The following is a 14,991-nucleotide window of genomic DNA, read 5'->3' on the forward strand; positions in this document are numbered from 1 at the left end:
GAGCTCAGGGAATGAGGGGGCGCTGGGCAAAGAGCCCACTGTCTCCTCCTCATGACTTCCCTTCCTCCTCATCCCAGGAGCCTCCTTGCCGGCCAACTGTACTAAAACTCCGGAAAACCATGGCGGGGAGGTTTTCCAATTAGAACATTCTTTTTCCGATCTGTGGATGATTCTTAAAGCAGGAAAAAGCCATTCTTCAGGGCATGTGGGGATTATCTGCCAGCGAGGCCTTGGCTCGGCTTGTGCACTCGTGCTCTGGAGGCCTGGCCTGGGGATGCTTCAGAGCCAGAGACAAAAGGCAGAGTCTGTGTTCTGGGGCATCAGGTCACGCAGATCAAGACTGATGGTGGAGTGCTTCCTGGACTTATTTGAAGCAGTGGATTTGAAGGGCAGCCAGAGTCCAGGTGCAACAGATGTTAGAATGTGGCCCCTGTGAGAAGGTGAACCACCTCCTAGTCCCCTTGCTATAAGGTAAAGTCATTGGTCCCACTGGGGGCCACAGTCCACAGAACAAATGATCCCTAGGCATCGATGCTGCTCCTTGGAGTAGGTATGCTCTGCCTCCTCCCCAGACTAAGAGCTGCTCCTGTTCCAGACTGGGTCTGACTGCTCTCCAGGCAGGGTGCGGGTGGCAGGGTGCAGGTAGCAGTGTGTGTTGGGGGAGGAATTTGGGAAGTGAGAGTGTGCGTGCATGCCAAAGAGTGGAGCCATGACCTCACAGTTGGGAGTGCAAGCTGGGGGTGTGGCAGGCAGCTCAAAGGCAAGATCTGATGTGTGGGGACCCACCCCATATACACAGACTCCCTAGGGGCCATCCTGGGTGAGCCCCCGCCCCCAGACTGGGGACCCCGCCCCCAGGGGGCCCACCCTGCTGGTTGTCAGCAGAGTCACCCAGCAAGTGGAAACTGGTAGAAGAGCTTAAGAGGATGAGGCAGCAGGGCAGGCTCCTGCCCTGGAAGGCGGGGTAGAGGAGTCCAGCCCTCTCTACACATGAACCTGAGCACCTCAACTTCTCTCCAGCTGGGCAAACACTCCATCCAGAGCAACTGCAGCTCCAGATTTTAGGCCCTTCAGACTAGTTGTGTAATGTTGGTTCAACCCTGTCCCACTCCAGGCCTCCATTTCCCCATTTGTACAACTTCAGTGTTAAGGCTGTTTGTCTTCAATTCCCTCTGGTGTAGGGACATTGCCTGGGTCAGCTTTGGAGCCTAAGAACTTTCAGGATCCCATCATCTCCCACCCTAAGCCTGGGAACTCTTTAGCTAGACTAGCTGGATGGAGCCCTGCTCTCAGCTCCACAGATGGGAACGGGCTTCTCTTCGAGCTTAGGAGAGCTGCTAGCCTATTCTCTCAGACAACCACCTGTCCTCTTCCCCAGCTGCTGGCTTCAATCTGGCCTTCTTGAGAATCCATCTCAGTTGACTGCTCCTGAGCTGTGGCCCCCTCAGCACAGGGTCACCATCTGCTACTCTCTATCTCCACCTTCTAAGCCTCTTGCCTCCCCTGGTAGCCCAGCCTGCCCCTTCGAGCCTACACCTCTTACAGCACCTGTGCCCTAAGAGCAGGGCCTTTCTGAGGGCCTGCTCAGTGGGAGGGCTGCCTGGTCCCATGGAGGACTGCTACCCAAGCTGGGGGCTTCAGGAGAACTCTGACAGAGTGGGGAGGTGGAGGGGAGAGCTGACCAGTCCTGAAGTTGGAGCTAGGGACTAAGACGCAAGAAAATAGGAAAGCAAGGAGAGACATGCCCAAGGTCAAGCAAGGCATGGGGTAGAACCTAGTCAAAAGGCAGCCAGCAGCCACCAGAACCTTGGACTATAACTTGAAGGGGGTCCAAGGGAAAGTTCATGAAGAAGACACCATGGCAGTTGAGAGTGAGTGGGAAGTCACCTGCTGTCTCAAGAGAAGAAATGTCATTCCAAACAATGGGGATATCTTGTATAGGGGCCTAGTGGTATGAAAGCGCTTGTTGTGTCTGCATCTATGTCACTTGGGCATGTGTGGTGCCCAAGGAGGCTGAAGAAGTTGGTAGGGGTCTGGAAGCCTGGCCGAGGTGACTGGAGATGACCCAGGCAGGGGGTGGGGGTGGAAAACATTATTGGAAGATTTTGTTTGGGCAGTAAACAGGTGGGCAGGGCAGGGCAGGGCAAGGCAGTTACCCTTCGAGTCAAACCCGTTTGCAGGCAAGATCCGCTGCAGGGCCTGGCAGCCTGGCTGCGAGGGAGGAGCTGAGGAAAGGCTGGTTTCTTTGACTGGAGCTGTTGTGACCAATCTGGTCAGGGTAGGAATTAAGTCACTTGGGACATGGGAAGAGCTCAAGGCCCCAGGGCAGCCCAGCCTGGGGCAGTTCTCACTGGCCAGCTATGCCCTTGGACACCACACTTGATCATGTTCTTCAGCTGGCCCACCCTGAATCTCCCACTGGTAGCCTTGGGATAGAAGAGGTACATCTTCCTCATTCCTACCTCTTACCCATCAATGTGCTCTACATTTCACCTTTTTAGGCTCTTGAGAGGAATAGGGGTCAGAGGAGTGTGACACACCCTAGGTCATATAGTGAGTATGTTTAGGAGCTAGGATGCCAAGGTGAATCCATGGCCACCAGAAGTCACAGTGAGAGACAGGTAGGCTTTAGATGTTGGCCACCGGACTGGGGTATACCACACTGGAAGCAGAAAAACACTGGTTGGCAAGAGATAGAGATGAGCAAAAGTGACTTTATATAAACCTCCAGCACTTGGCACATAGGGTACCTCCTCTCTATCTGATAAACCCCATGAAGGGAAGAAGAAGGATAGCTTCCAGAATCTGTCACCCCTCCATCCCTTCCTTCTGCAAGTGACTCAGATCTGCTGGGCTGGTCTTTATGACCCAGTGATGAATCAGACAGACCCTGCCTTCCCAGAGCTCACCATCTAGAATAATAAATGGTGATAGTCACTGTTGTCGGATGGAACTAGGGGAGTGCATAGAAGAGTTTAGGGACACTTGAGTGAAGTCTTAAAGCATGACTGAGTTCATTAGCCAGATATGAGCTACAGGGAAGTCACTGCAGGGAGTGCGAGTACCAGGAACAAACACCTACCCTGAGGTGACAGAACACATTATGTATTCAGAAGACAGAGGAAGGCTGGTATGAGTGCCAATAGTGAACAGAGCAGCTGTGCCCAGAGTGAGAGAGGCTGACAGCAATTGAACACCCTCACATCATTTTAAGGAATTTGCCTTTGTTCCCAAGAGCAAGGGAGAGTCACAGAAGGGTTGTAAACAGAGGAGCAATTTGTTCTCATTCACATATGAAAGTTACTAAACTGACTTTCAGGTAGAGAAGAGACCAAGTGGGAAGGAGACCCAAGACAGAAAACAGCAAGCAGGTTCATCCTGTGGACGTGGAGAGAAGTGGGTGAATTTGAAGGCCACTAAGCTACAGAACTGTCAGAGGAAGGAGGAGTTTTTGGTCCATTCTTTCCATCCTGGTCAACTCCATGCCCCTGCTTAGGCTGATTTAACTGCCCCTTCCTCTGGGAGCCTTACCTCGCCTCACATGTGGAGTCAGAAGCTTCCTTTGTATACTCCCTCTATCCTAGCCCCTAGCTCAATGCCTCGCACATAGTTAGGAGCCAACAGCATGCATGAATGACGTTTATGAGACTTCATTGGCTCTAGGGGCCCAGATGTATCTCCTAGCCCAGTCTGCGAGGTGGCTCCATTTGCAGAGCTTTGGGAGCCTCAGGTGCCCCCGGGATGGCCTTCCAGGGTGAGAGCTATCCCGGCGCCGACGGGAGCAGCTCCCTGGCCTTCTCCTCCTTCCCTGCCTCGGAGACTTCCTGGATGATCTCAGCCGCCAGCCCCCCTCCCCCCTCCCCGCCCCTGTCTGGGATCTCCATCTGTAAAATGGATCTAGGAACAGTAGTTCTCGACAGAATTAACCCAGCAGCATCTGTGGAAGTCGTTGGCCCAGAGCCTGGGCCAGATCTCGTCGGGCGCGGGCAGGGGCGCAACTAGGCAGCGGGGGCCCTTCACGTGGCGGAGGCCTCCCGGCCCGGGCGGTGGGGGATGAGAGCCCAAAGGAATTTGCCTGGAAGTTTTCCACCGCGGCCAGGCCTTTCGGAGATCGTGTGTGCTGGGCGAGGGGAGCCCAGCCTTGATTTCTCCAGCAGCCCCGCGGGGCGGGGCCGGGAAGGGGCGGGTGGACCGAGGACACTGGCGGGAGAATGTGCGGAATGTGCCAGGCGCATCTACCTACCCCAGGAGAGGGCAGAGGAAGGGGGCCGGCCGAGGGGAGGGGCGAGGGGCGAGGCTCCGGGCGCCGGAGAAAACCTGTTTGTTGGGCGGGTGGAGCCCAGTCCGCGCCTCCTCGCCTCCCTGCGCGCTCCCCGCTGCGCCCAGCGCCCCACGCCTGCTGCCCCGTACTGTCCAGCCGGGCGCTGCCCACCCGAGGGAGCCCGCGCCCCGCGCCCACCCGACGCTCCGCCCGCCCCACGAGCCGGGCACCTGTGCCAGGTAGGGCTGTCGAGTCGCCGTCGGATGCGGCCCTGCAGGAAGGCAGAGAGGGGCAAGGGCCCCCTCCCAGCTGGAGACAAGTCAGGGCCTCAGTGTCCCCAACCATAAAGCTTTCCCTCTCCAAGCATCCCTCCTGGAGGTCCCTCAGGAAGGCAGTTCGCTCTGTTTTCTGTTTTCCACTGTGAGGGAAGAGACCATCAGGCAGAGAAGGCCAGCGTACTGACTAGAGCAAGTGACCCCCTTCCTGGTCTAGTCCCTCTATCCTCACCCTTTCTGGATGAAACGATTTGATGGTTAGCGCTTGGCAGGGGGGCAGGGTAATCCAAGAGGTGGTCGCTGCTAGAAGCAGGAAATCTCAGCTCCCTTGGTACCTGTGTCCATTATATAGATGAGAAAACTGAAACCCAGAGACTGGGGCACCCTGAGGATCCCCTCACCAGCCTGGATATTAGGGAGGAAGCTCACTGGTGGCTTGTGCTGGGCATGTGCTGGGCATAGGGCGATCTCAGGGAGGGCTGTGGGGAAGGGAGCTGCTCTTGCTCAGACAGAAGGCGCCGAATCAAGTGTCACTGAGGTGTTATCAGCCGGATCTGCAGTAGACCAGCTCTGTGGTTGGATTGTTTTGGTGGGAGCAGGGGGAGCCAAGAGGCTTGTCCTCTTTAGAAAGGCAGAATGATACCTTGCCTCAGAGAAAAGCCCAAAGCTCATGTCCTCCTGTCTGTTCAACTGCTTCCAAGCTGCAGGCACCTGGGCAGCTGCATTGGCCCAAAAAGAGTAACAAGGTACACCACCTCTCACCCAGAGTTGCTGGGGGCTCAGATAAGGTAGGTGCTGGGTGTCTGCCTGGGCTTTGGAACCTCTGAGGTGCTGTAGGAGCTGGGCTTTCCGTGACCTGTTTGCATGTACCCCTGACAATGTGGAAGGTGGTACAGGAGCATTTCAGGACCTGAAGCTGGCAGAGTGGGGAGCTCTGTCTACACTCTGGGAACCCTGAGAGAGAGCTTCTCCTACAGCAGCTGGCAGTGGCCCAGGCTTATGAAACTGGTCTTAGCCTTGCCTTGCTCTCATATCCCTTCAGATTTCTGGTCATGGCACCTGAATGGGCACAGGGAGCCGGGTCTCACAACATGATAGGCCTGAACAGTGGGGAGGGGCTCACAGTTAGAGCAGCCCAGCTCTATACCCACTGCTTCTTCCCTAGCTCACAAAGAGCTGTAGAAGGAGGTGGGAGTTCCCACCTTCCCAGGATTTCCACTGCCTCATCTGAAAACACAGGGCCTGCCTGGATATTCAGACCAGGGGCAGTTTTCTGGAGGACCCCAGGCCACTCCGTCCAGGATGGAAAGGAGCAGAGCCATCCCACCGACCCTGCTCCTCAATTCTCAGTTCCTGGCTGGGGCTCTGCTCAGCGGGGTGGAGCTGACAGGTCCGGGCACACGGCAGGTGCTCAAGATCTGTTCATTTTCATCTGGACACTCATGATTCAGTGACAGAGGTGGCCCATGACCACATAGGGTTCTGTAGCTCTGAGGGGCTCTTCATACCTGGAACAGGGAAGCAACCATGACTGGGAAGGTCAGTGTAGGTTTCTTGGAGGAAGGGAACTTAGAAGCAGGAGGAGGAACTCAGCAGCCACAGGTGAAGACCTGTGCAGCTTTGGGGATTGCTTGAGTTTAGCCTTCCCTTTATTCCTGAAAGACCAAAGTGTATCCCACCTAGAGCCAGGTGGTGGGGGACAGAAGGGAGATCAGCCGTGTGTCTTGCCTGGAGGCGTGACACTGTATGTGGAGAGACGATAGAACACTCGGTGAGGAGCTGCCATCTGAGCTGAAGTGCTAGTAGTGACTGCCTCACTTTCTGCTCCTCTCAAGTTCAGATTCCATACAAAGCCATCTTGACTTGAGGGCAGTGGTCTCCGGGGCCGCCAAAGCCTTCCCTCACCCTCCCTCAGTGTGATTTGTGCTCCTGCCTTTCTGTTTGGTTCCCTCATAGCCTTCCGAGGCCTGGAGGCCCAGGAACTCTGAGCCCACAGCATTGGGCCAGGGACCTGGCAGAGGTAAACATCTGCACCTGTTACCTGAACTGTCTTCAGTTGTATGCCAAAAAAATAACCCAACTCTGGGTCACTGCATTCTGAAAGCCAGAGCCTTCTTCCTACTTTCCTGCTAAAACCTCCACAAGTAACTGATCCATTTGGTCTGGATCTTGATTCAAGCCACAGCCCATAAGGTGCCAGGTCACATGTAACACAAACTTGCCTTCTACTTGCTGAACTCTGAGGCCACCTTCATTGTCAGGCTCCTGGTGGCATGGGGCAAGACGAGAGCCGAGGAAGAAGAAAGCAGCTTTCTAGAACTCTGGCCCTCCATGGACCCCACAGATTGGAGCAGATCTGTGTCTCTGCATTTCCCCACAGAGAACTAGCTGATGCCAGGACAAGGGAGGTGCCCTGGGGGAACTGGCAGTGGAGCGGTGGGATGCAGTGTCCAGAATCTTGCACCTAGTAGGGTGTGTGGTCAGTGAGGGATAAAAGAATGACCTAGAGGTCAACTGGGTTCAGACCCCAGATTAACCACCACCTAACTGTGTGAAGCTGACAATGCCACGTGACCTCTTGAGACCTTGGTTTTCTCATTTATGTGAAAGTGCAACTGATGTTGCAAGCAGCTGGGCACCTGGCACAGAGGGGGCGCTCTCTCAGGGAGACCTGCTGAGCCAGAACCACAGTGCCTTCCTCCAGGGCTGTCGCGGCAAGGAGTGAGGTAGGGGCTAGGTTGGGAGGAAGAAACTAATTGGGATGTGGGCCCCCACCTGAGGAGGAACAGTTTCTAAATCACTGCTAGTCCAGGCTGGTGATGCATGTGGTATCTGCCCAGTTACATGAACTGCTACCAAATGCTGAATTCTTAGGCTGATTTCCTATGCCTACTAAAGTTCAATTTGCTTTCTTTTTCGTTTTCACATTTTGTCTTGAATTTTCTGATGTTGGATTAATTTAAAACTCACAGCCAAGCATGGTGGTGCATGCCATGGTTGAGGGCATGCCTGTAATCACAGTAGCTCCAGAGGCTGAAGCAGGAGTGATAGTTCAAAGCCAGCCTCAGGAACTTAGTGAGGCTCTAAACAACTCAGTGAGACCCTGTCTCTAAATAAAATACAGAAAAGGGCTGGGGATGTGGCTCAGTGGTTAAGCACTCCTGGGTTCAATTCCAAGAAAGAGAAAGAGAGAGAGAAAGAAAGAAACAAAAAGTAAAACTAACAGAAAAGATGTAGAAATAGTGCATAGAACTCTCAAAACCTTCCTGATGCTAAGATGCTGCTGTGGTTGTGGAGGGCTCAGGAGGTAGGCACGGTTGGCATCGGTTTGTTTTTCCAAAGGGAAACTGAGGCAAGGAGAGAGACTTGCTCAAGTTTTCATTTGAGGATTAGAAGCAGAGCCTTGCTAACTTCTCTCATGGATACACAAGCATTTGGCAAACATGTTCTGCTTGCTTTCCCCATTGGGCACTGGGGCACAGGGATGATGGAGAATTGAGAGAGCTTCGGCAGGGAGGTGGGAGGAGCAGGTATGGGTGGAGAAGAAACTGGAGAATGAAAGGGCAAGAGGCCCTATAGGTGTCCTTCTCCAGGGCTAATGTGCAGACTCAGACTAGGAGGTGGGGAGGCAGGAAGGAATCTGCAACTTAAGCAGATGTCCCAGGGGATTTGGCTACTGGAGGGACCCAGAGGCCACTTTCAGAAACACTCGGCTTTTCCTGTGAGGAGTGTGCTTGCTTTGAATCTAATGAGGGAGTTGGGAACTGGGGAAGGTCCCACCTAGAGCAGGAACTGAGTAGTCCTTCACCCACAAGGTCAGTTGAATTGTTCCTCTTACTGCAGAGCTGTCCTTGGGGTTACTGTCAGTGACCTGAGATGGCTCTGAAGCTCTGGAGCCACACCCTGGGTCCAGAGAAGACATGGCCTCTGGGGTCAGTGGTGGATAGTTTCCCAGTCACTGGTGGTGGCTGCTGGTGGTCCGCAGCCTTGGTCCCATCTGTGGGCACACCTCTGGGGCTAGTTCCAGCCCCCTTCGTCTGGTCCCTGTGATCCTTGGCTCAGCACACCACTTTCTGATGACTAGGTCATTTTCCCAGAGAGCTTGATGTGGCAGAGGGTTGCTATGGAGAGAGCAGGCACAAGGATTCCAATCACAGGAACCAGGGGATCCCAGCTGAAAATGCTTACATCAGGCACTGCCTGGTTTAGACTGGAAAAAAAAAAAAAAAAGAACCACAACAAAAACCAAAAAGCAGGACTTGCTTTGCCACTTCTGCCCGCACGAGCTGCTACTCATTCTTTAATACTTTAGGACCAGAGCCAAGGGCAGGCACATCCTTGGGAAATGCAGTGCTCTGGCAGAGCAGGTCTCCCCTCTTCTGGCTCCTGTATGTCTCCCCAGCACCCAGCGTGGCCCATAGCTTTCTGTAAATGCTTGTTGCAGAAAGGAAAATGTGACCTTGGGAAAATGCTTTCTCCTCTCTGGGCTTCCGTATTCTTGTCCAAAAATGGGAGCTGTGATAGGGGGAAAGGTGGAATCAAGGGGACTCTGGATCTGGGCTGGACTGGAGGTGAGAGGCAAAGGAGCCTGGCAGGAAGGAGGCTGTGACCCTGCCTTGGGGCTGGGGGATCCATTTTGTCTGGGCGGGAGAGGGGCAGCTGGGCAGTTCCTTTCCTTTTGATACTGCCTGATGATCACCTGCAACTAGGACAAAAGCAGTTAGCTTTGGCCAGTGTTAGTCAGGGTGCCTTCCTGTCACCAGACCTGTTCTGGCAAAGGCTGAACGGGTACAGTGGTGAGAATGTGGGGCATTCCTGGGGTTAGGGGGAGAGGGCGATTTTGGGTGGGGTGGGCTTCTTGATTCCTGAACCCCCATTCGCTGCCTTGTCTGCGGAGGGGGATAGCACTTCTGCATGACTAGGATTAGCTTGAGACTTGGAAATGTGTTGAGGGCAGAGATAGCAGGGCCCTGCGGGAGGGCCCCTGAGGTCCTCTGGGCCCCTGTTCATGGTACAGCTAGGCAGCTATGTCCTCGTAGCAATGGAATAGCTTGGGTCAGCAGTCCTGTTTGGAGTGAGGGTGCATGGACCCTGCTCTCCCCTGCATGTTGGCTCTTCTGTACTCCTCCACAGGGACACCTCAGAGGGCTCCACCCAGAAGCCCTCACTGAGTCCTAGCCATCTCTGAGAAGTTGCTTGTATCCAGCTCTCTGAGAGCCAGGATGAGTTCCAAGGCCCCAGGAGTAGCAAGTGGCTGTGGCTGCCTTTTGCCCCTTGAGACTTCAGCTCACGACCACCTTGGGAGGGAGCTGGCCTGCCTTAGACATCTTCCTCTCAGGGTCCCTCCAGCACAGACGCCAAGAAGTCTAGATTCTGGGGTGTTGGGTGTGGGTAAGGGGGAGGTGAAATTCCAGACTTTCATGTAGAAGTCATTTACCTGTAAAGCACATTTACAAATACCACCCCCCATGCATTCTTTTTCCATATTACATTTTTTCCCCCTGCAACCCAAGTCTCTTCCAGCTCTTTTTCCACTTGCGCTTCTCCTTCCTGCTGCTGCCTCCTTGGCCTCTAGGCAGGAGCCCCAGGGACTGGAGCATCACAGGCAGTTCATGCCCTCCAGCAAGAGGAGGTCCAGCCTGTGGCTTCTGGGAGACTGAGGCGTGATTCAGCTGCTCAGCCATTGCTCTGGAGGGCCCAGTCCTACCTGAAGGCTCTGAATCTTACCTCTTGCATTGCTGTTAAGACCCTCAGGATCTCCGGGTCCCCTGTAGCAGTAGCAGCAGTGGCGGTGCTGCTTTTATCCCCTTCCAGGAGCAAAGCAACCTGCTTGCCAACTGCTACTGAGACTCTAGTGCAGGAGACTGGGAATCAGAGTGGCCTGAGGAGGCTCCTTCATAAAAGGGACATTTCATCATTCCTGACCTTTTGGCCCAGAGAGTCAGTCTGGCTTAGTTCAGCCTGGGTCCAAACTTAGTGGGCCAAGTGTATACCTGGAGAAAGAACTGGATGAGGGCGTTCAAGTGGAGGTTAGGGGTTGTGCTCTTTGCCTTTTTTAGCATTCCTCAGCCTCCTTCCACTCCAGGCTTTGACCTACACCAGAGCCCCAGTGCCTTTCCCACCCATCCCAGCATGTGGATCATGCCAACTGGTCCTTGTGCTTCCTGCTGTAGCCTCTGGGGGGAGTCTGCACCACTCCCCAGGCTTTCCTTGTTAAGCTGGGCCTTTGCCCCCTACCCACCCAAAGCAACACTGCCAGATAAGCAGAGGGGCTGCTCTGAAGCCTACACCTTCCCCACAAGAACAGGGGCCAGCAGCAGGGAGCATTTTGGAAACTGCTTCTCTAAGACCAACCCCTCCTCCAGCTGTCATAGGTTGAGTAAGAAGCCGGGGAGTTGAGGAACCTCAGTGAGGGAGCTAGCTACCTGGTCTGGCTTGACTATAGGGGCTCAGGCAGCCTGGAGACTCAGGCTTTTGTAAGAGGGCCAAGGTATATCAACCAGAATCTCCCTCGCAGCTTTTCTTTTTTTCCATTGTTTATCCCTGTACCCTATCCAATGGTGAGGAACCAAGGCCCCATGGTGGGGAGAAAGGATTTGCCCAGGGTGGCAAAGCTGGGATAAGAATGCAGTTTCTTTGCCATAGGCCAGCCATCTTCTCTGATGGATTGGCACTGAGTGTATCTATCTCTATGAACAAATTCCTGGGAGGCAGGGACTTAGTGTCACTTTACCACTGTCCTCAGGACCACATGGGAGCATGTATATTTCTGCTAAATGGCAGGGGAAGGCCTAAGAGCTTGTCCCCAGCCATATTCTGAGCCTCTGCCTCTGTCAGGACAGATAAAACCTTTACCCCAGAGCCCCATGCAAATGCTTGCAAACACAATTCCCCTAAAACTGACCTGATACCTGCCCAGCAATTGACCCTTTAACTGGGCGACTCAGGTCTTGATGACTTCATCCAGATGTCATCTGCTACATCTGTATTTGGCCACTGGGCTGCATGCTCTTGTCCTGTCCCACCGCTTCTTTATGCCAATTCTTTTTTCAAACCTAAGGACTCTACGCAGTGTTGAGCTGTATACGCTGGTTCTAGGATACAGACCTGTGTGTGACCCCTGAGAACCTGCCTGGCCCCTCTGAGGGCCCTGCGGAAGGCTGGCACACATGGGGAGGTGGAGGTGGGCTTCCTCAGCTCCTGGGGGCTGCATAATTGGCCTTTAGAAAAGAAGTTATTTGCCTTGCACCTCTGCCCTTGGCATACCTCTTGCTTACACAGAGGCCAGCACCCAGAACACATGCACTCAGACAAGCCCCAACACCTATGCCCCCATCAGCCTCTCGTTCTCATAACAGTACTCTTTGGTTCTCCTGGAGGGCAGTGCTGAACCTGTTTTGCTCCTCCTCCCTCCCACCTTACCTAGAACGCCCCTCCCTGCCTGGCATATAGCATCCCCTCTCTACAATCTGGGACCCATCCATTTCCCTGCCACTCAGGCTGGGAGAAGACAGTTATTCAGTCTGCCACCTCCTCTCACCTGAGTCCTTGCCACAGAGCCCATGCCAGGGTCTTAAGACCTAGGGGCTGCCATGGGCCTGGTGGGATTGAGGGCTCACTATCAGTTGGGCAGGCTCAGCTTCCTTGCCCCTCCCTCTGTGTTCACTGCAGTTCTTTGCAAGAGGCCAGCCCATTCCAGCTGTGGCAGGGGATGTTCAGGAAGTAAGGAACTCTACATCCTGGGTGTGATGGCATTGGGGCAGCAGCAGAACCAGAGTGAGGGCTCCACTGAGAAGGCCACCAGGGCAGATGTTCCTCTATGAACACACATACTCCCTGGGGTCCTGCCCAGCCGCCAGTAGGAGGAGGCCTGGGCTTGGTCTGGAGGTTGGCCCTTCAATCAGACCACTTGATCTCTCTCCCTAGACACACCTCCCTTCTCTCTGTGGTTTCCTCTTCCTTCTATGTTTAGTGTAGTATGATCAAGAGTGGGACTCACCTGTATCCCTGAGCCAGGGAGCTGTGGGACATAAGAGGGTCTCTGGGAGTTTCCCCTCCCCCATGGGGAACCGAATGGCAGGGGGAATTCTACAGAACTTTCTCTGAATTAATTTTGGAGGCAGAGCATATCCTTGTGAGGTGACAGGGTGCCCCCTTCTGCTTCTGTCTCCATGTCTGCATCCTAATGTGCCAGCCAAGCATTTGCGTCATTGTAGATACCCATGACTACGTCCAGCGTGCTGTTATCTGTGTGTGACTCCACTCTGACAGCATGTGATGACACCAGGCTTGCAGCCCCTTCGTTGGCTCCTCATTTCTACCTATCCAGTCAGGGCGAGGGCCCCTTCCCTAGAGGAGCCACAGCAGCAGGGAGGAAGGTGGAGAAAAAGCATGCCTGTCGGCACTAAGGCCATTGGAATTCAGGGAGGGCTTGTTCCCAGCCCTGCCAAGGACACTTTCCCTAATCAATCCTTTGGCCACCTCTCAGCCTACCTGCCTCAAGAGACATCTGCATTGTAGGTCTTTGCTCAGAGTTGGTACAGGAAGGGGCACTGTGTAGTAGGCCCATATCTACTGGGGATCCAGGGGTGTGTCATGAGGGACAGCTGGTATGGAAGGAGTCAGTTCCCTGTTCCTTTGGTAATCCAGGCCAGGCCCTGAGCAGTGATATGCCAGCTCTCAAATGACCAGAGTCTTCTCCCAATCAAGGCAGAAATGTGGTATATGGTACTGAAAAAGTCCAAAGAATGACTGAGTTGACTATAAATGTGCTAATGACCATGGGGGTGGGGATCTTCCCAACCTGGTCAGCAGGGAGAGGAGCCTTCATGGGCCTCATGTCCACTCTATCGCCATATGTCCCAGTGAGCCTGCTTGCACAATTTAGTGAAAAATCTGCCTTCCTCCTCTGAGGGGTGCCTCTGCTGCCACTGTTACTGCTGCAACCACTGTACAAATCAGATGCCAAGCATGCCCTCATCAAGGTCTTCAGATGCTCAAGTCCGTTGTAGAAAATTGCATAACATTTGTGTACCCTATCTACATTCTCCCATATACTTTAAATCATCTCTAGATTTTTTATTATATAATGTCATTGTGTAAACAGTTGTTATACTATACTGTTTGGGGAGTAAAAATGACAAGAAAAGAAGTCTGTACATGTTCAGTACAGATGCATTTTTTTTTTAGTATTTTTGATCTGAAGGAAGTTGAATCCACAGATGTGGAACCTATGGATATGAAAGACTGAGTGCTTATGAAGGCATGTTAAATACTCTGTATAAGTTGTAATAGCTTCCTAGTGTTTGCTTGATCAGATGGACTATTGGACTTTTAGATTATTGCCAAGTTTTCACCATCATACTCAATACTGGGATGGCCCCCCTCATGTGTGCTTCTTGATTTGACTTGTGCAGTTTCTTCCTTAGGCTTCATTGCTGTTGGGGAACTGCAAGATCAATAGGCTTACCTTTCAGGCTTTTGATACTGACAGACTTGTCCTCCAAAAGGTGCCCCAGTTCACCTTTCCATCAATAGTATGTACAGGTGGTGTATGACCCCCCACCCCCAGAGTGGTAAGCCACCTATCTGCCAAAGCTGCTTACAGCTACAGAAAGGGATTTAACCAGCTTCCATCAGGGCACCACTCCCCAGCAGCTGGGTGCTGGTCTGTGATGGCTGACTGGGAGGGGTGCCTGGACTCTGTCCTTTATGAGGCTGCTGGAGAGGCAGTTCTTACCTGGAAAGATTTGGGTCAACAGCTCCAAGGTGCTCAAGTGTGCATGACTTTGGGATGCAGGATAGGAGCACCCAGTAGGAGCAGGATTGACTGGATGGGCTGAGCCCTTTGGGAGAGGCAGGAGGAAATGGGAGGCCCTCCATGTTGGGGAAACCAGCATAAGCAAAGATAAATGAATTGTTTTAGTAGAGACACCATCCAGGGACTCTTATGTGTCTGGTCTTTTTAAAGCATGATATTGACATTGAGGAGGGCTGGTGAGTAAAGAGGCCAGATCAGGGGACTGATGAATTTGTCTCCAGTCTTAGAAACAGCCGAGAACCATCAGAAGGTGAGTGAGAAACAAGGACTGATATGACCAGTTGAGATTAGGGACAAATGAGTGTTGCTGGAAGGAGGTGCAGAGGAAGGCAGGAGAAGCTGGGAGGAGGCCGGAAGTGATCCTGGCCTGAACCAAAGCTGGGGAGGGGAGAAACTGTAGAAGGAGTAGCCAGTTCTCTGGCTGGGACATAGTTGCAAACCCCATTTGTCAATCCACCTGGCAAGACTCATCAGTTTAAAGGTTCCTTACCCAAAGAGCTACCCAACTCTTTAGTCTACGTTGGCAGTGAGCTTTCTGACGTTCAGATTGATTAACCCATCATAAAAGAAATCTGACTTCTGAGATGCAGCCAGGTCTGAGGGAAAGGAGCCAATGCAGAAGCATCAGCCCTGCT

The 14,991-nt window shown here is 53.3% G+C and overlaps 1 protein-coding gene across 8 annotated transcripts in view; it reads left to right on the plus strand.

Moving 5' to 3' along the window:
• The first annotated feature begins 4,353 nt into the window (after positions 1–4,353).
• The window catches only part of Znf185 (zinc finger protein 185 with LIM domain), a 53,012-nt gene continuing 42,374 nt past the window's right edge, over positions 4,354–14,991 (plus strand). For all 8 annotated transcript variants that reach the window (XM_047536818.1, XM_047536816.1, XM_047536820.1 and 5 more), the window contains exon 1: positions 4,354–4,500. The gene's annotated coding sequence lies outside the window, so the exon portion shown is untranslated. The remainder of the gene's footprint in view (positions 4,501–14,991) is intronic.

The sequence above is a fragment of the Sciurus carolinensis genome, chromosome X, assembly GCF_902686445.1.
Source record: "Sciurus carolinensis chromosome X, mSciCar1.2, whole genome shotgun sequence".
NCBI lineage: Eukaryota > Metazoa > Chordata > Mammalia > Rodentia > Sciuridae > Sciurus > Sciurus carolinensis.